This window comes from Electrophorus electricus, chromosome 9, assembly GCF_041902795.1.
Source record: "Electrophorus electricus isolate QZ-2024a chromosome 9, ASM4190279v1, whole genome shotgun sequence".
Classification (NCBI taxonomy): Eukaryota; Metazoa; Chordata; class Actinopteri; order Gymnotiformes; family Gymnotidae; genus Electrophorus; species Electrophorus electricus.
The window spans coordinates 29,568,251-29,594,815 of NC_137505.1; positions in this window are offsets into that span (position 1 = coordinate 29,568,251).

The following is a 26,565-nucleotide window of genomic DNA, read 5'->3' on the forward strand; positions in this document are numbered from 1 at the left end:
GTACTATATATATTATATTTTATATATTCAGTAGTAATTATGTAGTATATACAATCTATGTTATATCCAGCAGTAATGATACTTGCTCTGGCAGATCTGAAAATGGCCTGTGAACAGGAGAAGAAATCTCTGGAGGAAGAACTTGAGAAGCTCAGACTGTCACTGCAGGTAGAGATCCCTTATAGTGTCAGTACACATCCACCAGTACCTCCACCTTTCACTTATAACGTCAGTACACATTCAGTACACATTCCCACCTTTCCATTGTACTGGCTGTAGTGATGATTCGTATGTGTGGGTTATACCAGCCCATAGAGGAGGACATTATGAGTCAGAAAGTGGCGCTGGAGATGAAGAACCAGGAGATCAAAGATCAGCACGATCTTTTGGTCAAACTATATACTCTGTATGTATACTATATACTCTGTATGTAGTACCTGGTTTAACACTATATCCTCTTTATATATACTATATACTGTTTATGTAGCTCCTGGTTTAACACTATACCCTCAGCTTACTCTAGTCTGCAGATGTGAAGAAATTAAACAGAATGTGTATCTGTGTATATGTGCGCACCTGTATGTGTCTGGTTGTAGTATTATTTAAAGGGTCAAACTCCGTAAAGTGTGCCCAGGCCCAGAGCTACTTTGATGGGCATGATTCTGTGACCTCTTGGGCCTTGAAATGTGGTGCTTTGAATGATTTAAAGAGTGAAACGGTCTGAAGTGTGCCCACGTTTAAAGCAACCTTGCTGGGCATGACTGTGTGACCTCTTGGGCCAGGAAGTCTGTTTCTAGTTTTATTTAAACGGTCAAACTGCGTGAAGTGTGCCCAGGCCCAGAGCTACTTTGCTGGGCATGACTGTGTGACCTCTTGGGCCTGGAAGTCTGGTTGTAGTATGATTTTAAAGGGTCAAATGGTCTCCATTGTGTGTCCAGGTTTAAGGCTACTTTTCTGGGCATGTGATTTGGACCCATCGGGTACGGAAGCCTTTCCGTCACGTGCTCGTTTTCCACGCCTTCAGCGCAGGTAGCCTGCGAATTTAAAACCGACGTGCATTTTATTCTTTTCCCCTTTTATCCTTTCATATCTCTCCGCTACCTTGGAGAAAAGAGACGCACACGGGTAAATAAAATGTAAATATCTCTAAATATCTGTATAATATGTAAATAAAAGGAAGATGTGGTTGTGTAGTGTAGTCGTTTGATTATAAATAATCTCATAATAATTTTATCCACAAATTCTTATACATTTATACATGTTTATCTCTCTCTTTGTGTGTGTGTGTGTGTGTGTGTGGTTCTGTGTCACTAGTGGGGCCTGTGGCCCGATTGGAGTGTTTGCGGTGTGAGAAGGAGGAGTTGGAGAACAGTTTGTTGGAGCAGCTGAAGGAGTTGAGGTTGCAGAAGCAGAAGGAGCTGCAGGTTCTTCAGGAGATGCTGAAACACAAGCAGCAGGAGGAGACAGAGCTCCTGCAGAAACAGCAGGAGGAGGAGGAGCATAACAGGTCCATCAAGAGTAAGTACTATGGAAATGCAATAATACTAACATAACTAATAATGAATGCTAGCCTTTAGGCTCCAATAAAAGTGATACTAATATATGTATAGTACTATATATATTATATTTTATATATTCAGTAGTAATTATGTAGTATATACAATCTATGTTATATCCAGCAGTAATGATACTTGCTCTGGCAGATCTGAAAATGGCCTGTGAACAGGAGAAGAAATCTCTGGAGGAAGAACTTGAGAAGCTCAGACTGTCACTGCAGGTAGAGATCCCTTATAGTGTCAGTACACATCCACCAGTACCTCCACCTTTCACTTATAACGTCAGTACACATTCAGTACACATTCCCACCTTTCCATTGTACTGGCTGTAGTGATGATTCGTATGTGTGGGTTATACCAGCCCATAGAGGAGGACATTATGAGTCTGAAAGTGGCGCTGGAGATGAAGAACCAGGAGATCAAAGATCAGCACGATCTTTTGGTCAAACTATATACTCTGTATGTATACTATATACTCTGTATGTAGTACCTGGTTTAACACTATATCCTCTTTATATATACTATATACTGTTTATGTAGCTCCTGGTTTAACACTATACCCTCAGCTTACTCTAGTCTGCAGATGTGAAGAAATTAAACAGAATGTGTATCTGTGTATATGTGCGCACCTGTATGTGTCTGGTTGTAGTATTATTTAAAGGGTCAAACTCCGTAAAGTGTGCCCAGGCCCAGAGCTACTTTGATGGGCATGATTCTGTGACCTCTTGGGCCTTGAAATGTGGTGCTTTGAATGATTTAAAGAGTGAAACGGTCTGAAGTGTGCCCACGTTTAAAGCAACCTTGCTGGGCATGACTGTGTGACCTCTTGGGCCAGGAAGTCTGTTTCTAGTTTTATTTAAACGGTCAAACTGCGTGAAGTGTGCCCAGGCCCAGAGCTACTTTGCTGGGCATGACTGTGTGACCTCTTGGGCCTGGAAGTCTGGTTGTAGTATGATTTTAAAGGGTCAAATGGTCTCCATTGTGTGTCCAGGTTTAAGGCTACTTTTCTGGGCATGTGATTTGGACCCATCGGGTACGGAAGCCTTTCCGTCACGTGCTCGTTTTCCACGCCTTCAGCGCAGGTAGCCTGCGAATTTAAAACCGACGTGCATTTTATTCTTTTCCCCTTTTATCCTTTCATATCTCTCCGCTACCTTGGAGAAGAGAGACGCACACGGGTAAATAAAATGTAAATATCTCTAAATATCTGTATAATATGTAAATAAAAGGAAGATGTGGTTGTGTAGTGTAGTCGTTTGATTATAAATAATCTCATAATAATTTTATCCACAAATTCTTATACATTTATACATGTTTATCTCTCTCTTTGTGTGTGTGTGTGTGTGTGTGTGGTTCTGTGTCACTAGTGGGGCCTGTGGCCCGATTGGAGTGTTTGCGGTGTGAGAAGGAGGAGTTGGAGAACAGTTTGTTGGAGCAGCTGAAGGAGTTGAGGTTGCAGAAGCAGAAGGAGCTGCAGGTTCTTCAGGAGATGCTGAAACACAAGCAGCAGGAGGAGACAGAGCTCCTGCAGAAACAGCAGGAGGAGGAGGAGCATAACAGGTCCATCAAGAGTAAGTACTATGGAAATGCAATAATACTAACATAACTAATAATGAATGCTAGCCTTTAGGCTCCAATAAAAGTGATACTAATATATGTATAGTACTATATATATTATATTTTATATATTCAGTAGTAATTATGTAGTATATACAATCTATGTTATATCCAGCAGTAATGATACTTGCTCTGGCAGATCTGAAAATGGCCTGTGAACAGGAGAAGAAATCTCTGGAGGAAGAACTTGAGAAGCTCAGACTGTCACTGCAGGTAGAGATCCCTTATAGTGTCAGTACACATCCACCAGTACCTCCACCTTTCACTTATAACGTCAGTACACATTCAGTACACATTCCCACCTTTCCATTGTACTGGCTGTAGTGATGATTCGTATGTGTGGGTTATACCAGCCCATAGAGGAGGACATTATGAGTCTGAAAGTGGCGCTGGAGATGAAGAACCAGGAGATCAAAGATCAGCACGATCTTTTGGTCAAACTATATACTCTGTATGTATACTATATACTCTGTATGTAGTACCTGGTTTAACACTATATCCTCTGTATATATATTATATACTGTTTATGTAGTTCCTGGTTTAACACTATACCCTCAGCTTACTCTAGTCTGCAGATGTGAAGAAATTTAAACAGAATGTGTATCTGTGTATATGTGCGCACCTGTATGTGTCTGGTTGTAGTATTATTTAAAGGGTCAAATGGTCTCCATTGTGTGTCCAGGTTTAAGGCTACTTTGCTGGGCATGTGATTTGGACCCATCGGGTACGGAAGCCTTTCCGTCACGTGCTCGTTTTCCACGCCTTCAGCGCAGGTAGCCTGCGAATTTAAAACCGACGTGCATTTTATTCTTTTCCCCTTTTATCCTTTCATATCTCTCCGCTACCTTGGAGAAGAGAGACGCACGCGGGTAAATAAAATGTAAATATCTGTAAATATCTGTATAATATGTAAATAAAAGGAAGAAGTGGTTGTGTAGTGTAGTCGTTTCATTATAAATAATCTCATAATAATTTTATCCACAAATTCTTATACATTTATACATGTTTATCTCTCTCTTTGTGTGTGTGTGTGTGTGTGTGTGTGTGTGTGTGTCTGTGTGTGTGTGTGTGTGGTTCTGTGTCACTAGTGGGGCCTGTGGCCCGATTGGAGTGTTTGCGGTGTGAGAAGGAGGAGTTGGAGAACAGTTTGTTGGAGCAGCTGAAGGAGTTGAGGTTGCAGAAGCAGAAGGAGCTGCAGGTTCTTCAGGAGATGCTGAAACACAAGCAGCAGGAGGAGACAGAGCTCCTGCAGAAACAGCAGGAGGAGGAGGAGCATAACAGGTCCATCAAGAGTAAGTACTATGGAAATGCAATAATACTAACATAACTAATAATGAATGTTAGCCTTTAGGCTCCAATAAAAGTGATACTAATATATGTATAGTACTATATATATTATATTTTATATATTCAGTAGTAATTATGTAGTATATACAATCTGTGTTATATCCAGCAGTAATGATACTTGCTCTGGCAGATATGAAAATGGCCTGTGAACAGGAGAAGAAATCTCTGGAGGAAGAACTTGAGAAGCTCAGACTGTCACTGCAGGTAGAGATCCCTTATAGTGTCAGTACACATCCACCAGTACCTCCACCTTTCACTTATAACATCAGTACACATTCAGTACACATTCCCACCTTTCCATTGTACTGGCTGTAGATATGATTCGTGTGTGTGTTATACCAGCCCATAGAGGAGGACATTATGAGTCTGAAAGTGGCGCTGGAGATGAAGAACCAGGAGATCAAAGATCAGCACGATCTTTTGGTCAAACTATATACTCTGTATGTATACTATATACTCTGTATGTAGTACCTGGTTTAACACTATATCCTCTGTATATATATTATATACTGTTTATGTAGTTCCTGGTTTAACACTATACCCTCAGCTTACTCTAGTCTGCAGATGTGAAGAAATTTAAACAGAATGTGTATCTGTGTATATGTGCGCACCTGTATGTGTCTGGTTGTAGTATTATTTAAAGGGTCAAATGGTCTCCATTGTGTGTCCAGGTTTAAGGCTACTTTGCTGGGCATGTGATTTGGACCCATCGGGTACGGAAGCCTTTCCGTCACGTGCTCGTTTTCCACGCCTTCAGCGCAGGTAGCCTGCGAATTTAAAACCGACGTGCATTTTATTCTTTTCCCCTTTTATCCTTTCATATCTCTCCGCTACCTTGGAGAAGAGAGACGCACGCGGGTAAATAAAATGTAAATATCTGTAAATATCTGTATAATATGTAAATAAAAGGAAGAAGTGGTTGTGTAGTGTAGTCGTTTCATTATAAATAATCTCATAATAATTTTATCCACAAATTCTTATACATTTATACATGTTTATCTCTCTCTTGTGTGTGTGTGTGTGTGTGTGTGTGTGTGTGTGTGTGTGTGTCTGTGTGTGTGTGTGTGTGGTTCTGTGTCACTAGTGGGGCCTGTGGCCCGATTGGAGTGTTTGCGGTGTGAGAAGGAGGAGTTGGAGAACAGTTTGTTGGAGCAGCTGAAGGAGTTGAGGTTGCAGAAGCAGAAGGAGCTGCAGGTTCTTCAGGAGATGCTGAAACACAAGCAGCAGGAGGAGACAGAGCTCCTGCAGAAACAGCAGGAGGAGGAGGAGCATACCAGGTCCCTCAAGGGTAAGTACTATGGAAATGCAATAATACTAACATAACTAATAATGAATGTTAGCCTTTAGGCTCCAATAAAAGTGATACTAATATATGTATAGTACTATATATATTATATTTTATATATTCAGTAGTAATTATGTAGTATATACAATCTGTGTTATATCCAGCAGTAATGATACTTGCTCTGGCAGATATGAAAATGGCCTGTGAACAGGAGAAGAAATCTCTGGAGGAAGAACTTGAGAAGCTCAGACTGTCACTGCAGGTAGAGATCCCTTATAGTGTCAGTACACATCCACCAGTAGCTCCACCTTTCACTTATAACGTCAGTACACATTCAGTACACATTCCCACCTTTCCATTGTACTGGCTGTAGTGATGATTCGTGTGTGTGTTATACCAGCCCATAGAGGTGGACATTATGAGTCTGAAAGTGGCGCTGGAGATGAAGAACCAGGAGATCAAAGATCAGCACGATCTTTTGGTCAAACTATATACTCTGTATGTATACTATATACTCTGTATGTAGTACCTGGTTTAACACTATATCCTCTGTATATATACTATATACTGTTTATGTAGTACCTGGTTTAACACTATACCCTCAGCTTACTCTAGTCTGCAGATGTGAAGAAATTTAAACAGAATGTGTATCTGTGTATATGTGCGCACCTGTATGTGTCTGGTTGTAGTATTATTTAAAGGGTCAAACTGCGTGAAGTGTGCCCAGGCCCAGAGCTACTTTGATGGGCATGATTCTGTGACCTCTTGGGCCTTGAAATGTGGTGCTTTGAATGATTTAAAGAGTGAAACGGTCTAAAGTGTGCCCACGTTTAAAGCAACCTTGCTGGGCATGACTGTGTGACCTCTTGGGCCAGGAAGTCTGTTTCTAGTTTTATTTAAACGGTCAAACTGCGTGAAGTGTGCCCAGGCCCAGAGGTACTTTGCTGGGCATGACTGTGTGACCTCTTGGGCCTGGAAGTCTGCTTGTAGTATGATTTTAAAGGGTCAAATGGTCTCCATTGTGTGTCCAGGTTTAAGGCTACTTTGCTGGGCATGTGATTTGGACCCATCGGGTAGGGAAGCCTTTCCGTCACGTGCTCGTTTTCCACGCCTTCAGCGAAGGTAGCCTGCGAATTTAAAACCGACGTGCATTTTATTCTTTTCCCCTTTTATCCTTTCATATCTCTCCGCTACCTTGGAGAAGAGAGACGCATGCGGGTAAATAAAATGTAAATATCTGTAAATATCTGTATAATATGTAAATAAAAGGAAGAAGTGGTTGTGTAGTGTAGTCGTTTGATTATAAATAATCTCATAATAATTTTATCCACAAATTCTTATACATTTATACATGTTTATCTCTCTGTGTGTGTGTGTGTGTGTGTGTGTGTGTGTGTGTGTGTGTGTGTGTGTGGTTCTGTGTCACTAGTGGGGCCTGTGGCCCGATTGGAGTGTTTGCGGTGTGAGAAGGAGGAGTTGGAGAACAGTTTGTTGGAGCAGCTGAAGGAGTTGAGGTTGCAGAAGCAGAAGGAGCTGCAGGTTCTTCAGGAGATGCTGAAACACAAGCAGCAGGAGGAGACAGAGCTCCTGCAGAAACAGCAGGAGGAGGAGGAGCATAACAGGTCCATCAAGAGTAAGTACTATGGAAATGTAATAATACTAACATAACTAATAATGAATGTTAGCCTTTAGGCTCCAATAAAAGTGATACTAATATATGTATAGTACTATATATATTATATTTTATATATTCAGTAGTAATTATGTAGTATATACAATCTGTGTTATATCCAGCAGTAATGATACTTGCTCTGGCAGATATGAAAATGGCCTGTGAACAGGAGAAGAAATCTCTGGAGGAAGAACTTGAGAAGCTCAGACTGTCACTGCAGGTAGAGATCCCTTATAGTGTCAGTACACATCCACCAGTACCTCCACCTCTCACTTATAACGTCAGTACACATTCAGTACACATTCCCACCTTTCCATTGTACTGGCTGTAGTGATGATTCGTGTGTGTGTTATACCAGCCCATAGAGGAGGACTTTATGAGTCTGAAAGTGGCGCTGGAGATGAAGAACCAGAAGATCAAAGATCAGCACGATCTTTTGGTCAAACTATATACTCTGTATGTATACTATATACTCTGTATGTAGTACCTGGTTTAACACTATATCCTCTGTATATATACTATATACTGTTTATGTAGTACCTGGTTTAACACTATACCCTCAGCTTACTCTAGTCTTCAGATGTGAAGAAATTTAAACAGAATGTGTATCTGTGTATATGTGCGCACCTGTATGTGTCTGGTTGTAGTATTATTTAAAGGGTCAAACTGCGTGAAGTGTGCCCAGGCCCAGAGCTACTTTGATGGGCATGATTCTGTGACCTCTTGGGCCTTGAAATGTGGTGCTTTGAATGATTTAAAGAGTGAAACGGTCTGAAGTGTGCCCACGTTTAAAGCAACCTTGCTGGGCATGACTGTGTGACCTCTTGGGCCAGGAAGTCTGTTTCTAGTTTTATTTAAAAGGTCAAACTGCGTGAAGTGTGCCCAGGCCCAGAGGTACTTTGCTGGGCATGACTGTGTGACCTCTTGGGCCTGGAAGTCTGGTTGTAGTATGATTTTAAAGGGTCAAATGGTCTCCATTGTGTGTCCAGGTTTAAGGCTACTTTGCTGGGCATGTGATTTGGACCCATCGGGTACGGAAGCCTTTCCGTCACGTGCTCGTTTTCCACGCCTTCAGCGCAGGTAGCCTTCGAATTTAAAACGGACGTGCATTTTATTCTTTTCCCCTTTTATCCTTTCATATCTCTCCGCTACCTTGGAGAAGAGAGACGCACGCGGGTAAATAAAATGTAAATATCTCTAAATATCTGTATAATATGTAAATAAAAGGAAGATGTGGTTGTGTAGTGTAGTCGTTTGATTATAAATAATCTCATAATAATTTTATCCACAAATTCTTACACATTTATACATGTTTATCTCTCTGTGTGTGTGTGTGTGTGTGTGGTTCTGTGTCACTAGTGGGGCCTGTGGCCCGATTGGAGTGTTTGCGGTGTGAGAAGGAGGAGTTGGATAACAGTTTGTTGGAGCAGCTGAAGGAGTTGAGGTTGCAGAAGCAGAAGGAGCTGCAGGTTCTTCAGGAGATGCTGAAACAAAAGCAGCAGGAGGAGACAGAGCTCCTGCAGAAACAGCAGGAGGAGGAGGAGCATAACAGGTCCATCAAGAGTAAGTACTATGGAAATGCAATAATACTAACATAACTAATAATGAATGCTAGCCTTTAGGCTCCAATAAAAGTGATACTAATATATGTATAGTACTATATATATTATATTTTATATATTCAGTAGTAATTATGTAGTATATACAATCTATGTTATATCCAGCAGTAATGATACTTGCTCTGGCAGATATGAAAATGGCCTGTGAACAGGAGAAGAAATCTCTGGAGGAAGAACTTGAGAAGCTCAGACTGTCACTGCAGGTAGAGATCCCTTATAGTGTCAGTACACATCCACCAGTACCTCCACCTTTCACTTATAACGTCAGTACACATTCAGTACACATTCCCACCTTTCCATTGTACTGGCTGTAGTGATGATTCGTATGTGTGGGTTATACCAGCCCATAGAGGAGGACATTATGAGTCTGAAAGTGGCGCTGGAGATGAAGAACCAGGAGATCAAAGATCAGCACGATCTTTTGGTCAAACTATATACTCTGTATGTAGTACCTGGTTTAACATTATATCCTCTTTATATATACTATATACTGTTTATGTAGTACCTGGTTTAACACTATACCCTCAGCTTACTCTAGTCTGCAGATGTGAATAAATTAAACAGAATGTGTATCTGTGTATATGTGCGCACCTGTATGTGTCTGGTTGTAGTATTATTTAAAGGGTCAAACTGCATGAAGTGTGCCCAGGCCCAGAGCTACTTTGATGGGCATGATTCTGTGACCTCTTGGGCCTTGAAATGTGGTGCTTTGAATGATTTAAAGAGTGAAACGGTCTGAAGTGTGCCCACGTTTAAAGCATCCTTGCTGGGCATGACTGTGTGACCTCTTGGGCCAGGAAGTCTGTTTCTACTTTTATTTAAACGGTCAAACTGCGTGAAGTGTGCCCATGCCCAGAGCTACTTTGCTGGGCATGACTGTGTGACCTCTTGGGCCTGGAAGTCTGGTTGTAGTATGATTTTAAAGGGTCAAATGGTCTCCATTGTGTGTCCAGGTTTAAGGCTACTTTGCTGGGCATGTGATTTGGACCCATCGGGTACGGAAGCCTTTCCGTCACGTGCTCGTTTTCCACGCCTTCAGCGCAGGTAGCCTGCGAATTTAAAACCGACGTGCATTTTATTCTTTTCCCCTTTTATCCTTTCATATCTCTCCGCTACCTTGGAGAAGAGAGACGGACGCAGGTAAATAAAATGTAAATATCTCTAAATATCTGTATAATATGTAAATAAAAGGAAGATGTGGTTGTGTAGTGTAGTCGTTTGATTATAAATAATCTCATAATAATTTTATCCACAAATTCTTATACATTTATACATGTTTATCTCTCTCTCTGTGTGTGTGTGTGTGGTTCTGTGTCACTAGTGGGGCCTGTGGCCCGATTGGAGTGTTTGCGGTGTGAGAAGGAGGAGTTGGAGAACAATTTGTTGGAGCAGCTGAAGGAGTTGAGGTTGCAGAAGCAGAAGGAGCTGCAGGTTCTTCAGGAGATGCTGAAACACAAGCAGCAGGAGGAGACAGAGCTCCTGCAGAAACAGCAGGAGGAGGAGGAGCATAACAGGTCCATCAAGAGTAAGTACTATGGAAATGCAATAATACTAACATAACTAATAATGAATGTTAGCCTTTAGGCTCCAATAAAAGTGATACTAATATATGTATAGTACTATATATATTATATTTTATATATTCAGTAGTAATTATGTAGTATATACAATCTGTGTTATATCCTGCAGTAATGATACTTGCTCTGGCAGATATGAAAATGGCCTGTGAACAGGAGAAGAAATCTCTGGAGGAAGAACTTGAGAAGCTCAGACTGTCACTGCAGGTAGAGATCCCTTATAGTGTCAGTACACATCCACCAGTACCTCCACCTTTCACTTATAACGTCAGTACACATTCAGTACACATTCCCACCTTTCCATTGTACTGGCTGTAGATATGATTCGTGTGTGTGTTATACCAGCCCATAGAGGAGGACTTTATGAGTCTGAAAGTGGCGCTGGAGATGAAGAACCAGGAGATCAAAGATCAGCACGATCTTTTGGTCAAACTATATACTCTGTATGTATACTATATACTCTGTATGTAGTACCTGGTTTAACACTATATCCTCTGTATATATACTATATACTGTTTATGTAGTTCCTGGTTTAACACTATACCCTCAGCTTACTCTAGTCTGCAGATGTGAAGAAATTTAAACAGAATGTGTATCTGTGTATATGTGCGCACCTGTATGTGTCTGGTTGTAGTATTATTTAAAGGGTCAAATGGTCTCCATTGTGTGTCCAGGTTTAAGGCTACTTTGCTGGGCATGTGATTTGGACCCATCGGGTACGGAAGCCTTTCCGTCACGTGCTCGTTTTCCACGCCTTCAGCGCAGGTAGCCTGCGAATTTAAAACCGACGTGCATTTTATTCTTTTCCCCTTTTATCCTTTCATATCTCTCCGCTACCTTGGAGAAGAGAGACGCACGCGGGTAAATAAAATGTAAATATCTCTAAATATCTGTATAATATGTAAATAAAAGGAAGAAGTGGTTGTGTAGTGTAGTCGTTTCATTATAAATAATCTCATAATAATTTTATCCACAAATTCTTATACATTTATACATGTTTATCTCTCTCTTTGTGTGTGTGTGTGTGTGTGTGTCTGTGTGTGTGTGTGTGTGGTTCTGTGTCACTAGTGGGGCCTGTGGCCCGATTGGAGTGTTTGCGGTGTGAGAAGGAGGAGTTGGAGAACAGTTTGTTGGAGCAGCTGAAGGAGTTGAGGTTGCAGAAGCAGAAGGAGCTGCAGGTTCTTCAGGAGATGCTGAAACACAAGCAGCAGGAGGAGACAGAGCTTCTGCAGAAACAGCAGGAGGAGGAGGAGCATAACAGGTCCCTCAAGGGTAAGTACTATGGAAATGCAATAATACTAAGATAACTAATAATGAATGTTAGCCTTTAGGCTCCAATAAAAGTGATACTAATATATGTATAGTACTATATATATTATATTTTATATATTCAGTAGTAATTATGTAGTATATACAATCTGTGTTATATCCAGCAGTAATGATACTTGCTCTGGCAGATATGAAAATGGCCTGTGAACAGGAGAAGAAATCTCTGGAGGAAGAACTTGAGAAGCTCAGACTGTCACTGCAGGTAGAGATCCCTTATAGTGTCAGTACACATCCACCAGTACCTCCACCTTTCACTTATAACGTCAGTACACATTCAGTACACATTCCCACCTTTCCATTGTACTGGCTGTAGTGATGATTCGTGTGTGTGTTATACCAGCCCATAGAGGAGGACATTATGAGTCTGAAAGTGGCGCTGGAGATGAAGAACCAGGAGATCAAAGATCAGCACGATCTTTTGGTCAAACTATATACTCTGTATGTAGTACCTGGTTTAACATTATATCCTCTGTATATATACTATATACTGTTTATGTAGTACCTGGTTTAACACTATACCCTCAGCTTACTCTAGTCTGCAGATGTGAATAAATTAAACAGAATGTGTATCTGTGTATATGTGCGCACCTGTATGTGTCTGGTTGTAGTATTATTTAAAGGGTCAAACTGCATGAAGTGTGCCCAGGCCCAGAGCTACTTTGATGGGCATGATTCTGTGACCTCTTGGGCCTTGAAATGTGGTGCTTTGAATGATTTAAAGAGTGAAACGGTCTGAAGTGTGCCCACGTTTAAAGCATCCTTGCTGGGCATGACTGTGTGACCTCTTGGGCCAGGAAGTCTGTTTCTACTTTTATTTAAACGGTCAAACTGCGTGAAGTGTGCCCATGCCCAGAGCTACTTTGCTGGGCATGACTGTGTGACCTCTTGGGCCTGGAAGTCTGGTTGTAGTATGATTTTAAAGGGTCAAATGGTCTCCATTGTGTGTCCAGGTTTAAGGCTACTTTGCTTGGCATGTGATTTGGACCCATCGGGTACGGAAGCCTTTCCGTCACGTGCTCGTTTTCCACGCCTTCAGCGCAGGTAGCCTGCGAATTTAAAACCGACGTGCATTTTATTCTTTTCCCCTTTTATCCTTTCATATCTCTCCGCTACCTTGGAGAAGAGAGACGCACGCGGGTAAATAAAATGTAAATATCTGTAAATATCTGTATAATATGTAAATAAAAGGAAGAAGTGGTTGTGTAGTGTAGTCGTTTCATTATAAATAATCTCATAATAATTTTATCCACAAATTCTTATACATTTATACATGTTTATCTCTCTCTTTGTGTGTGTGTGTGTGTGTGTGTGTGTGTGTGTGTGTGTGTGTGTGTGTGTGTGTGTGTGTGGTTCTGTGTCACTAGTGGGGCCTGTGGCCCGATTGGAGTGTTTGCGGTGTGAGAATGAGGAATGAGGAGTTGGAGAACAGTTTGTTGGAGCAGCTGAAGGAGTTGAGGTTGCAGAAGCAGAAGGAGCTGCAGGTTCTTCAGGAGATGCTGAAACACAAGCAGCAGGAGGAGACAGAGCTCCTGCAGAAACAGCAGGAGGAGGAGGAGCATAACAGGTCCATCAAGAGTAAGTACTATGGAAATGCAATAATACTAACATAACTAATAATGAATGTTAGCCTTTAGGCTCCAATAAAAGTGATACTAATATATGTATAGTACTATATATATTATATTTTATATATTCAGTAGTAATTATGTAGTATATACAATCTGTGTTATATCCAGCAGTAATGATACTTGCTCTGGCAGATATGAAAATGGCCTGTGAACAGGAGAAGAAATCTCTGGAGGAAGAACTTGAGAAGCTCAGACTGTCACTGCAGGTAGAGATCCCTTATAGTGTCAGTACACATCCACCAGTACCTCCACCTCTCACTTATAACGTCAGTACACATTCAGTACACATTCCCACCTTTCCATTGTACTGGCTGTAGTGATGATTCGTGTGTGTGTTATACCAGCCCATAGAGGAGGACTTTATGAGTCTGAAAGTGGCGCTGGAGATGAAGAACCAGGAGATCAAAGATCAGCACGATCTTTTGGTCAAACTATATACTCTGTATGTATACTATATACTCTGTATGTAGTACCTGGTTTAACACTATATCCTCTGTATATATACTATATACTGTTTATGTAGTACCTGGTTTAACACTATACCCTCAGCTTACTCTAGTCTTCAGATGTGAAGAAATTTAAACAGAATGTGTATCTGTGTATATGTGCGCACCTGTATGTGTCTGGTTGTAGTATTATTTAAAGGGTCAAACTGCGTGAAGTGTGCCCAGGCCCAGAGCTACTTTGATGGGCATGATTCTGTGACCTCTTGGGCCTTGAAATGTGGTGCTTTGAATGATTTAAAGAGTGAAACGGTCTGAAGTGTGCCCACGTTTAAAGCATCCTTGCTGGGCATGACTGTGTGACCTCTTGGGCCAGGAAGTCTGTTTCTACTTTTATTTAAACGGTCAAACTGCGTGAAGTGTGCCCAGGCCCAGAGCTACTTTGCTGTGCATGACTGTGTGACCTCTTGGGCCTGGAAGTCTGGTTGTAGTATGATTTTAAAGGGTCAAATGGTCTCCATTGTGTGTCCAGGTTTAAGGCTACTTTGCTGGGCATGTGATTTGGACCCATCGGGTACGGAAGCCTTTCCGTCACGTGCTCGTTTTCCACGCCTTCAGCGCAGGTAGGCTGCGAAATTAAAACCGACGTGCATTTTATTCTTTTCCCCTTTTATCCTTTCATATCTCTCCGCTACCTTGGAGAAGAGAGATGCACGCGGGTAAATAAAATGTAAATATCTGTAAACATCTGTATAACATGTAAATAAAAGGAAGAAGTGGTTGTGTAGTGTAGTCGTTTGATTATGAATAATCTCATAATAATTTTATCCACAAATTCTTATACATTTATACATGTTTATCTCTCTCTTTGTGTGTGTGTCTGTGTGTGTGTCTGTGTGTGTGTCTGTGTGTGTGTGTGTGTGGTTCTGTGTCACTAGTGGGGCCTGTGGCCCGATTGGAGTGTTTGCGGTGTGAGAAGGAGTTTGAGAACAGTTTGTTGGAGCAGCTGAAGGAGTTGAGGTTGCAGAAGCAGAAGGAGCTGCAGGTTCTTCAGGAGATGCTGAAACACAAGCAGCAGGAGGAGACAGAGCTCTTGCAGAAACAGCAGGAGGAGTAGGAGCATAACAGGTCCATCAAGAGTAAGTACTATGGAAATGCAATAATACTAACATAACTAATAATGAATGTTAGCCTTTAGGCTCCAATAAAAGTGATACTAATATATGTATAGTACTATATATATTATATTTTATATATTCAGTAGTAATTATGTAGTATATACAATCTGTGTTATATCCAGCAGTAATGATACTTGCTCTGGCAGATATGAAAATGGCCTGTGAACAGGAGAAGAAATCTCTGGAGGAAGAACTTGAGAAGCTCAGACTGTCACTGCAGGTAGAGATCCCTTATAGTGTCAGTACACATCCACCAGTACCTCCACCTTTCACTTATAACGTCAATACACATTCAGTACACATTCCCACCTTTCCATTGTACTGGCTTTAGTGATGATTCGTGTGTGTGGGTTATACCAGCCCATAGAGGAGGACATTATGAGTCTGAAAGTGGCGCTGGAGATGAAGAACCAGGAGATCAAAGATCAGCACGATCTTTTGGTCAAACTATATACTCTGTATGTATACTATATACTCTGTATGTAGTACCTGGTTTAACACTATATCCTCTGTATATATACTATATACTGTTTATGTAGTACCTGGTTTAACACTATACCCTCAGCTTTCTCTAGTCTGCAGATGTGAAGAAATTAAACAGAATGTGTATCTGTGTATATGTGCGCACCTGTATGTGTCTGGTTGTAGTATTATTTAAAGGGTCAAACTGCGTGAAGTGTGCCCAGACCCAGGCATGACTGTGTGACCTCTTGGGCCAGGAAGTCTGTTTCTAGTTTTATTTAAACGGTCAAACTGCGTGAAGTGTGCCCAGGCCCAGAGCTACTTTGCTGGGCATGACTTTGTGACCTCTTGGGCCTGGAAGTCTGCTTGTAGTATGATTTTAAAGGGTCAAATGGTCTCCATTGTGTGTCCAGGTTTAAGGCTACTTTGCTGGGCATGTGATTTGGACCCATCGGGTACGGAAGCCTTTCCGTCACGTGCTCGTTTTCCACGCCTTCAGCGCAGGTAGCCTGCGAATTTAAAACCGACGTGCATTTTATTCTTTTCCCCTTTTATCCTTTCATATCTCTCCGCTACCTTGGAGAAGAGAGACGCACGCGGGTAAATAAAATGTAAATATCTCTAAATATCTGTATAATATGTAAATAAAAGGAAGATGTGGTTGTGTAGTGTAGTCGTTTGATTATAAATAATCTCATAATAATTTTATCCACAAATTCTTATACATTTATACATGTTTATCTCTCTCTCTGTGTGTGTGTGTGTGTGGTTCTGTGTCACTAGTGGGGCCTGTGGCCCGATTGGAGTGTTTGCGGTGTGAGAAGGAGGAGTTGGAGAACAATTTGTTGGAGCAGCTGAAGGAGTTGAGGTTGCAGAAGCAGAAGGAGCTGCAGGTTCTTCAGGAGATGCTGAAACACAAGCAGCAGGAGGAGACAGAGCTCCTGCAGAAACAGCAGGAGGAGGAGGAGCATAACAGGTCCATCAAGAGTAAGTACTATGGAAATGCAATAATACTAACATAACTAATAATGAATGCTAGCCTTTAGGCTCCAATAAAAGTGATACTAATATATGTATAGTACTATATATATTATATTTTATATATTCAGTAGTAATTATGTAGTATATACAATCTATGTTATATCCAGCAGTAATGATACTTGCTCTGGCAGATATGAAAATGGCCTGTGAACAGGAGAAGAAATCTCTGGAGGAAGAACTTGAGAAGCTCAGACTGTCACTGCAGGTAGAGATCCCTTATAGTGTCAGTACACATCCACCAGTACCTCCACCTTTCACTTATAACGTCAGTACACATTCAGTACACATTCCCACCTTTCCATTGTACTGGCTGTAGTGATGATTCGTGTGTGTGGGTTATACCAGCCCATAGAGGAGGACATTATGAGTCTGAAAGTGGCGCTGGAGATGAAGAACCAGGAGATCAAAGATCAGCACGATCTTTTGGTCAAACTATATACTCTGTATGTATACTATATACTCTGTATGTAGTACCTGGTTTAACACTATATCCTCTGTATATATACTATATACTGTTTATGTAGTACCTGGTTTAACACTATACCCTCAGCTTACTCTAGTCTGCAGATGTGAAGAAATTAAACAGAATGTGTATCTGTGTATATGTGCGCACCTGTATGTGTCTGGTTGTAGTATTATTTAAAGGGTCAAACTCCGTAAAGTGTGCCCAGGCCCAGAGCTACTTTGATGGGCATGATTCTGTGACCTCTTGGGCCTTGAAATGTGGTGCTTTGAATGATTTAAAGAGTGAAACGGTCTGAAGTGTGCCCACGTTTAAAGCAACCTTGCTGGGCATGACTGTGTGACCTCTTGGGCCAGGAAGTCTGTTTCTAGTTTTATTTAAACGGTCAAACTGCGTGAAGTGTGTATAGGCCCAGAGTTACTTTTCTGGGCATGACTGTGTGACCTCTTGGGCCTGGAGGTCTGGTGTTTCCATTATATAAAAGGTGAAATGGCCTGAAGTGTACACAGGCCCAGAGCTACTTTGATGGGCATGATTCTGTGACCTCCTGGGCTTTGAGTTCTGTTTCTAGTTTTGGTTAAAGGGTCAAATTGCATGGTCTGCCCAGGCCCATAGCGACTTTGCTGGGCATGACTCTGTGACCTCTTCGGCTTGGAAGTCTGGTTGTAGTATTATTTAAAGGCACAAAGTACATGAAGTGTGCCCTGGCCCAGCACTACTTTGCTGTGCATGATTGTGTGACCTCTTGTGCCTGGAAGTCTGGTTGTAGTATTATTTAAAGGGTCAAACTGCATGAAGTGTGCCCAGGCCCAGAGCTACTTTGCTGGGCATGACTGTGTGACCTCTTGTGCCTGGAAGTCTGGTTGTAGTATTATTTAAAGGGTCAAACTGCATGAAGTGTGCCCAGGCCCAGAGCTACTTTGCTGGGCATGATTCTGTGACCTCTTGGGCCTTGAAATCTGGTGCTTTGAACGATTTAAAGAGTGAAACGGTCTGAAGTGTGCCCACGTTTAAAGCAACCTTGCTGGGCATGACTGTGTGACCTCTTGTGCCTGGAAGTCTGGTTGTAGTATTATTTAAAGGGTCAAACTGTGCCCTGTAAACCGCACTGTGCCCTTCTGCGAAGAGCAAAGATGGTAAGGAAATCTCACAATTAATATCGTGATATGTCATCAGCTTGGCAAACGTCACATCCGGGTCAACCCAACACCATCTCAGCCTGCAGATGGCGTAAGTTTACACGACGGATTCTTTTATTCTCTTCAACGACAAAACTCAGGTCTATACACCAAAAATATGGCTGATTAAAATGCACGTAAATTAAATTTTGAGTCAATAAAATGCATATGAATTGACGTTTTGACTGATAAGTAGTTTTATTTGACTCAAGTTTAATCAACTTATCTTTCAACTTTATCCATTTTTATTACTTGCCTTATTTATCGTTTATTTGAAGTTTGCGGGCGCAACGTTCTGATTGACATTTTTGCGTCGAGAGGCGGAAGTAACGAAAATTGCTTGGGTTAAACCATGGATTGATTAATTAATGAATGTTATTGGATAAACAAGGCAACTAAAACAGTTACTAATGTTAAGTGATAAAAGAGTCCGGTAACACAAACGGCTTGAGTTAAATGTTAAATGACGTGACACAAAGTTATTCCAATTATTTAATTATATACCACTGTAGTATTTAGTTCACATGCATTTGTTGTTTACACCCTCATAGAAACTCCCTTGGTCATGAATGATCAAACTTGATATTTGATTTTTAAAAATATATCAAATCAAGACTGTTTTAATCCTATCACTTACATTTTCAATTCACAAGCATTTTTTCATGACCAGTTTATATTTTCATGGATTTTTATCAGCTTCGATTTCATCATTTAGAATTTGCTAGTTCCTCCACTCATGTGCCTGAAATGTTACTAAATTAGTAGATTCATTCCTGTTTGAGGAATTCTGGCTTGTGTTTATTGTCTGTGGGCAGAAAGGCTTTCCTAGATGCCAACTGGCAAAATGTTCCAAGATTTCTAAGAAATTATTAAACTTCCCTGAAAAAAACACACACACAAAAAAACCAAATAAGTAAGCTGAGAGAACTAAAACGAAAGCTATAAATACAACTTGACAGTTTTCAGCAGCAGGCGAATTTGTACGGTTACTGAGCTGCTAGCTAGCTAGCGAGCTACCGGCTGCAAGGTTAACAGTGCAAAGTCAGTAGCTAGCTAGCTAGCTACAGTAGCTACTACTAGCTAGCTACTGACTTTGCACTGTTAAAAGTGCTTCCGGTAGCTAGCTAGCTACAGTAGCTACTACTAGCTAGCTACTGACTTTGCACTGTTAAAAGTGCTTCCGGTAGCTAGCTAGCTAGCTAGGTAGCTTGGTAATGGCTTTGCACTGTTAACCGTGCAGCCGGTAACTAGCGGTATCTAGTGGTTTAAATGCTTGGTGGACATTTGATTGTATGGTTTACTGAGCTGATAGCTAGCTAGCTAGCTACGGTTACTGAGCTGAAAGCTAGCTAGCTACTTTACTGGGTATGATTCTGTGAGCTCCTAGGCTTGCAGGTCTGTTTCTAGTTTTGGTTAAAGGGTCAAACTGCGTGAAGTGTGCCCAGGCCCAGAGCTACTTTGCTGGGCATGACTGTGTGACCTCTTGGGCCTGGAAGTCTGGTTGTAGTATGATTTTAAAGGGTCAAATGGTCTCCATTGTGTGTCCAGGTTTAAGGCTACTTTGCTGGGCATGTGATTTGGACCCATCGGGTACGGAAGCCTGTCCGTTACGTGCTCGTTTTCCACGCCTTCAGCGCAGGTAGCCTGCGAATTTAAAACCGACGTGCATTTTATTCTTTTCCCCTTTTATCCTTTCATATCTCTCCACTACCTTGGAGAAGAGAGACGCACGCGGGTAAATAAAATGTAAATATCTGTACATATCTGTATAATATCTAAATAAAAGGAAGAAGTGGTTGTATAGTGTAGTCGTTTGATTATAAATAATCTCATAATAATTTTATCCTCATATTCTTATACATTTATACATGTTTATCTCTCTGTGTGTGTGTGTGTGTGTGTGTGTGTGTGTGTGTGTGTGTGTGTGTGTGGTTCTGTGTCACTAGTGGGGCCTGTGGCCCGATTGGAGTGTTTGCGGTGTAAGAAGGAGGAGTTGGAGAACAGTTTGTTGGAGCAGCTGAAGGAGTTGAGGTTGCAGAAGCAGAAGGAGCTGCAGGTTCTTCAGGAGATGCTGAAACACAAGCAGCAAGAGGAGACAGACCTCCTGCAGAAACAGCAGGAGGAGGAGGAGCATAACAGGTCCATCAAGAGTAAGTACTATGGAAATGCAATAATACTAACATAACTAATAATGAATGTTAGCCTTTAGGCTCCAATAAAAGTGATACTAATATATGTATAGTACTATATATATTATATTTTATATATTCAGTAGTAATTATGTAGTATATACAATCTGTGTTATGTCCAGCAGTAATGATACTTGCTCTGGCAGATATGAAAATGGCCTGTGAACAGGAGAAGAAATCTCTGGAGGAAGAACTTGAGAAGCTCAGACTGTCACTGCAGGTAGAGATCCCTTATAGTGTCAGTACACATCCACCAGTACCTCCACCTTTCACTTATAACGTCAGTACACGTTCGGTACACATTCCCACCTTTCCATTGTACTGGCTGTAGTGATGATTCGTGTGTGTGTTATACCAGCCCATAGAGGAGGACATTGAGTCTGAAAGTGGCGCTGGAGATGAAGAACCAGGAGATCAAAGATCAGCACGATCTTTTGGTCAAACTATATACTCTGTATGTATACTATATACTCTGTATGTAGTACCTGGTTTAACACTATATCCTCTGTATATATACTATATACTGTTTATGTAGTACCTGGTTTAACACTATACCCTCAGCTTACTCTAGTCTGCAGATGTGAAGAAATTAAACAGAATGTGTATCTGTGTATATGTGCGCACCTGTATGTGTCTGGTTGTAGTATTATTTAAAGGGTCAAACTCCGTAAAGTGTGCCCAGGCCCAGAGCTACTTTGATGGGCATGATTCTGTGACCTCTTGGGCCTTGAAATGTGGTGCTTTGAATGATTTAAAGAGTGAAACGGTCTGAAGTGTGCCCACGTTTAAAGCAACCTTGCTGGGCATGACTGTGTGACCTCTTGGGCCAGGAAGTCTGTTTCTAGTTTTATTTAAACGGTCAAACTGCGTGAAGTGTGTATAGGCCCAGAGTTACTTTTCTGGGCATGACTGTGTGACCTCTTGGGCCTGGAGGTCTGGTGTTTCCATTATATAAAAGGTGAAATGGCCTGAAGTGTACACAGGCCCAGAGCTACTTTGATGGGCATGATTCTGTGACCTCCTGGGCTTTGAGTTCTGTTTCTAGTTTTGGTTAAAGGGTCAAATTGCATGGTCTGCCCAGGCCCATAGCGACTTTGCTGGGCATGACTCTGTGACCTCTTCGGCTTGGAAGTCTGGTTGTAGTATTATTTAAAGGCACAAAGTACATGAAGTGTGCCCTGGCCCAGCACTACTTTGCTGTGCATGACTGTGTGACCTCTTGTGCCTGGAAGTCTGGTTGTAGTATTATTTAAAGGGTCAAACTGCATGAAGTGTGCCCAGGCCCAGAGCTACTTTGCTGGGCATGACTGTGTGACCTCTTGTGCCTGGAAGTCTGGTTGTAGTATTATTTAAAGGGTCAAACTGCATGAAGTGTGCCCAGGCCCAGAGCTACTTTGCTGGGCATGATTCTGTGACCTCTTGGGCCTTGAAATCTGGTGCTTTGAACGATTTAAAGAGTGAAACGGTCTGAAGTGTGCCCACGTTTAAAGCAACCTTGCTGGGCATGACTGTGTGACCTCTTGTGCCTGGAAGTCTGGTTGTAGTATTATTTAAAGGGTCAAACTGTGCCCTGTAAACCGCACTGTGCCCTTCTGCGAAGAGCAAAGATGGTAAGGAAATCTCACAATTAATATCGTGATATGTCATCAGCTTGGCAAACGTCACATCCGGGTCAACCCAACACCATCTCAGCCTGCAGATGGCGTAAGTTTACACGACGGATTCTTTTATTCTCTTCAACGACAAAACTCAGGTCTATACACCAAAAATATGGCTGATTAAAATGCACGTAAATTAAATTTTGAGTCAATAAAATGCATATGAATTGACGTTTTGACTGATAAGTAGTTTTATTTGACTCAAGTTTAATCAACTTATCTTTCAACTTTATCCATTTTTATTACTTGCCTTATTTATCGTTTATTTGAAGTTTGCGGGCGCAACGTTCTGATTGACATTTTTGCGTCGAGAGGCGGAAGTAACGAAAATTGCTTGGGTTAAACCATGGATTGATTAATTAATGAATGTTATTGGATAAACAAGGCAACTAAAACAGTTACTAATGTTAAGTGATAAAAGAGTCCGGTAACACAAACGGCTTGAGTTAAACGTTAAATGACGTGACACAAAGTTATTCCAATTATTTAATTATATACCACTGTAGTATTTAGTTCACATGCATTTGTTGTTTACACCCTCATAGAAACTCCCTTGGTCATGAATGATCAAACTTGATATTTGATTTTTAAAAATATATCAAATCAAGACTGTTTTAATCCTATCACTTACATTTTCAATTCACAAGCATTTTTTCATGACCAGTTTATATTTTCATGGATTTTTATCAGCTTCGATTTCATCATTTAGAATTTGCTAGTTCCTCCACTCATGTGCCTGAAATGTTACTACATTAGTAGATTCATTCCTGTTTGAGGAATTCTGGCTTGTGTTTATTGTCTGTGGGCAGAAAGGCTTTCCTAGATGCCAACTGGCAAAATGTTCCAAGATTTCTAAGAAATTATTAAACTTCCCTGAAAAAAACACACACACAAAAAAACCAAATAAGTAAGCTGAGAGAACTAAAACGAAAGCTATAAATACAACTTGACAGTTTTCAGCAGCAGGCGAATTTGTACGGTTACTGAGCTGCTAGCTAGCTAGCGAGCTACCGGCTGCAAGGTTAACAGTGCAAAGTCAGTAGCTAGCTAGCTAGCTACAGTAGCTACTACTAGCTAGCTACTGACTTTGCACTGTTAAAAGTGCTTCCGGTAGCTAGCTAGCTACAGTAGCTACTACTAGCTAGCTACTGACTTTGCACTGTTAAAAGTGCTTCCGGTAGCTAGCTAGCTACAGTAGCTACTACTAGCTAGCTACTGACTTTGCACTGTTAAAAGTGCTTCCGGTAGCTAGCTAGCTAGCTAGGTAGCTTGGTAATGGCTTTGCACTGTTAACCGTGCAGCCGGTAACTAGCGGTATCTAGTGGTTTAAATGCTTGCGGTTTAAATGCTTGGTGGACATTTGATTGTATGGTTTACTGAGCTGATAGCTAGCTAGCTAGCTACGGTTACTGAGCTGAAAGCTAGCTAGCTACTTTACTGGGTATGATTCTGTGAGCTCCTGGGCTTGCAGGTCTGTTTCTAGTTTTGGTTAAAGGGTCAAACTGCGTGAAGTGTGCCCAGGCCCAGAGCTACTTTGCTGGGCATGACTGTGTGACCTCTTGGGCCTGGAAGTCTGGTTGTAGTATGATTTTAAAGGGTCAAATGGTCTCCATTGTGTGTCCAGGTTTAAGGCTACTTTGCTGGGCATGTGATTTGGACCCATCGGGTACGGAAACCTGTCCGTTACGTGCTCGTTTTCCACGCCTTCAGCGCAGGTAGCCTGCGAATTTAAAACCGACGTGCATTTTATTCTTTTCCCCTTTTATCCTTTCATATCTCTCCGCTACCTTGGAGAAGAGAGACGCACACGGGTAAATATCTGTAAATATCTGTATAATATGTAAATAAAAGGAAGAAGTGGTTGTGTAGTGTAGTCGTTTGATTATAAATAATCTCATAATAATTTTATCCACAAATTCTTATACATTTATACATGTTTATCTCTCTGTGTGTGTGTGTGGGGTTCTGTGTCACTAGTGGGGCCTGTGGCCCGATTGGAGTGTTTGCGGTGTGAGAAGGAGGAGTTGGAGAACAATTTGTTGGAGCAGCTGAAGGAGTTGAGGTTGCAGAAGCAGAAGGAGCTGCAGGTTCTTCAGGAGATGCTGAAACACAAGCAGCAGGAGGAGACTGAGCTCCTGCAGAAACAGCAGGAGGAGGAGGAGCATAACAGGTCCATCAAGAGTAAGTACTATGGAAATGCAATAATACTAACATAACTAATAATGAATGTTAGCCTTTAGGCTCCAATAAAAGTGATACTAATATATGTATAGTACTATATATATTATATTTTGTATATTCAGTAGTAATTATGTAGTATATACAATCTGTGTTCTATCCAGCAGTAATGATACTTGCTCTGGCAGATATGAAAATGGCCTGTGAACAGGAGAAGAAATCTCTGGAGGAAGAACTTGAGAAGCTCAGACTGTCACTGCAGGTAGAGATCCCTTATAGTGTCAGTACACATCCACCAGTAGCTCCACCTTTCACTTATAACGTCAGTACACATTCAGTACACATTCCCACCTTTCCATTGTACTGGCTGTAGTGATGATTTTTGTGTGTGTTATACCAGCCCATAGAGGAGGACATTGAGTCTGAAAGTGGCGCTGGAGATGAAGAACCAGGAGATCAAAGATCAGCACGATCTTTTGGTCAAACTATATACTCTGTATGTATACTATATACTCTGTATGTAGTACCTGGTTTAACACTATATCCTCTGTATATATACTATATACTGTTTATGTAGTACCTGGTTTAACACTATACCCTCAGCTTACTCTAGTCTGCAGATGTGAAGAAATTAAACAGAATGTGTATCTGTGTATATGTGCGCACCTGTATGTGTCTGGTTGTAGTATTATTTAAAGGGTCAAACTGCGTGAAGTGTGCCCAGGCCCAGAGCTACTTTGCTGGGAATGACTATGTGACCTCTTGGGCCTGGAAGTCTGGTTGTAGTATGATTTTAAAGGGTCAAATGGTCTCCATTGTGTGTCCAGGTTTAAGGCTACTTTGCTGGGCATGTGATTTGGACCCATCGGGTACGGAAGCCTTTCCGTCACGTGCTGGTTTTCCACGCCTTCAGCGCAGGTAGCCTGCGAATTTAAAACCGACGTGCATTTTATTCTTTTCCCCTTTTATCCTTTCATATCTCTCTGCTACCTTGGAGAAGAGAGACGCACGCGGGTAAATAAAATGTAAATATCTCTAAATGTCTGTATAATATGTAAATAAAAGGAAGATGTGGTTGTATAGTGTAGTCGTTTGATTATAAATAATCTCATAGTAATTTTATCCTCAAATTCTTATACATTTATACATGTTTATCTCTCTCTTTCTGTGTGTGTGTGTGTGTGTGTGTGTGTGGTTTTGTGTCACTAGTGGGGCCTGTGGCCCGATTGGAGTGTTTGCGGTGTGAGAAGGAGGAGTTGGAGAACAGTTTGTTGGAGCAGCTGAAGGAGTTGAGGTTGCAGAAGGAGCTGCAGGTTCTTCAGGAGATGCTGAAACACAAGCAGCAGGAGGAGACAGAGCTCCTGCAGAAACAGCAGGAGGAGGAGGAGCATAACAGGTCCATCAAGAGTAAGTACTATGGAAATGCAATAATACTAACATAACTAATAATGAATGTTAGCCTTTAGGCTCCAATAAAAGTGACACTAATATATGTATAGTACTATATATATTATATTTTATATATTCAGTAGTAATTATGTAGTATATACAATCTGTGTTATATCCAGCAGTAATGATACTTGCTCTGGCAGATATGAAAATGGCCTGTGAACAGGAGAAGAAATCTCTGGAGGAAGAACTTGAGAAGCTCAGACTGTCACTGCAGGTAGAGATCCCTTATAGTGTCAGTACACATCCACCAGTAGCTCCACCTTTCACTTATAACGTCAGTACACATTCAGTACACATTCCCACCTTTCCATTGTACTGGCTGTAGTGATGATTCGTGTGTGTTTTGTACCAGCCCATAGAGGAGGACATTATGAGTCTGAAAGTAGCGCTGGAGATGAAGAACCAGGAGATCAAAGATCAGCACGATCTTTTGGTCAAACTATATACTCTGTATGTATACTATATCGAACCCACGGTTTTCACGCTACGATTTTTTTAAATGTGGTGAGCTGCGGAGAAAAGACGCGGTCCGGACGTATTTGTGGCTTAATATCTCTTGTCTCCTTGGGAGTAGGAAGTCTGTTCATGGCTCTTTGGAAAGGGCTGCATCTCCCCTCTAATCGCCTTCGAGCTTCAAGCGGATTGGACCCACGGTTATCACGCTACGATTTTTTAAAGCCGCCAGGGACGGGC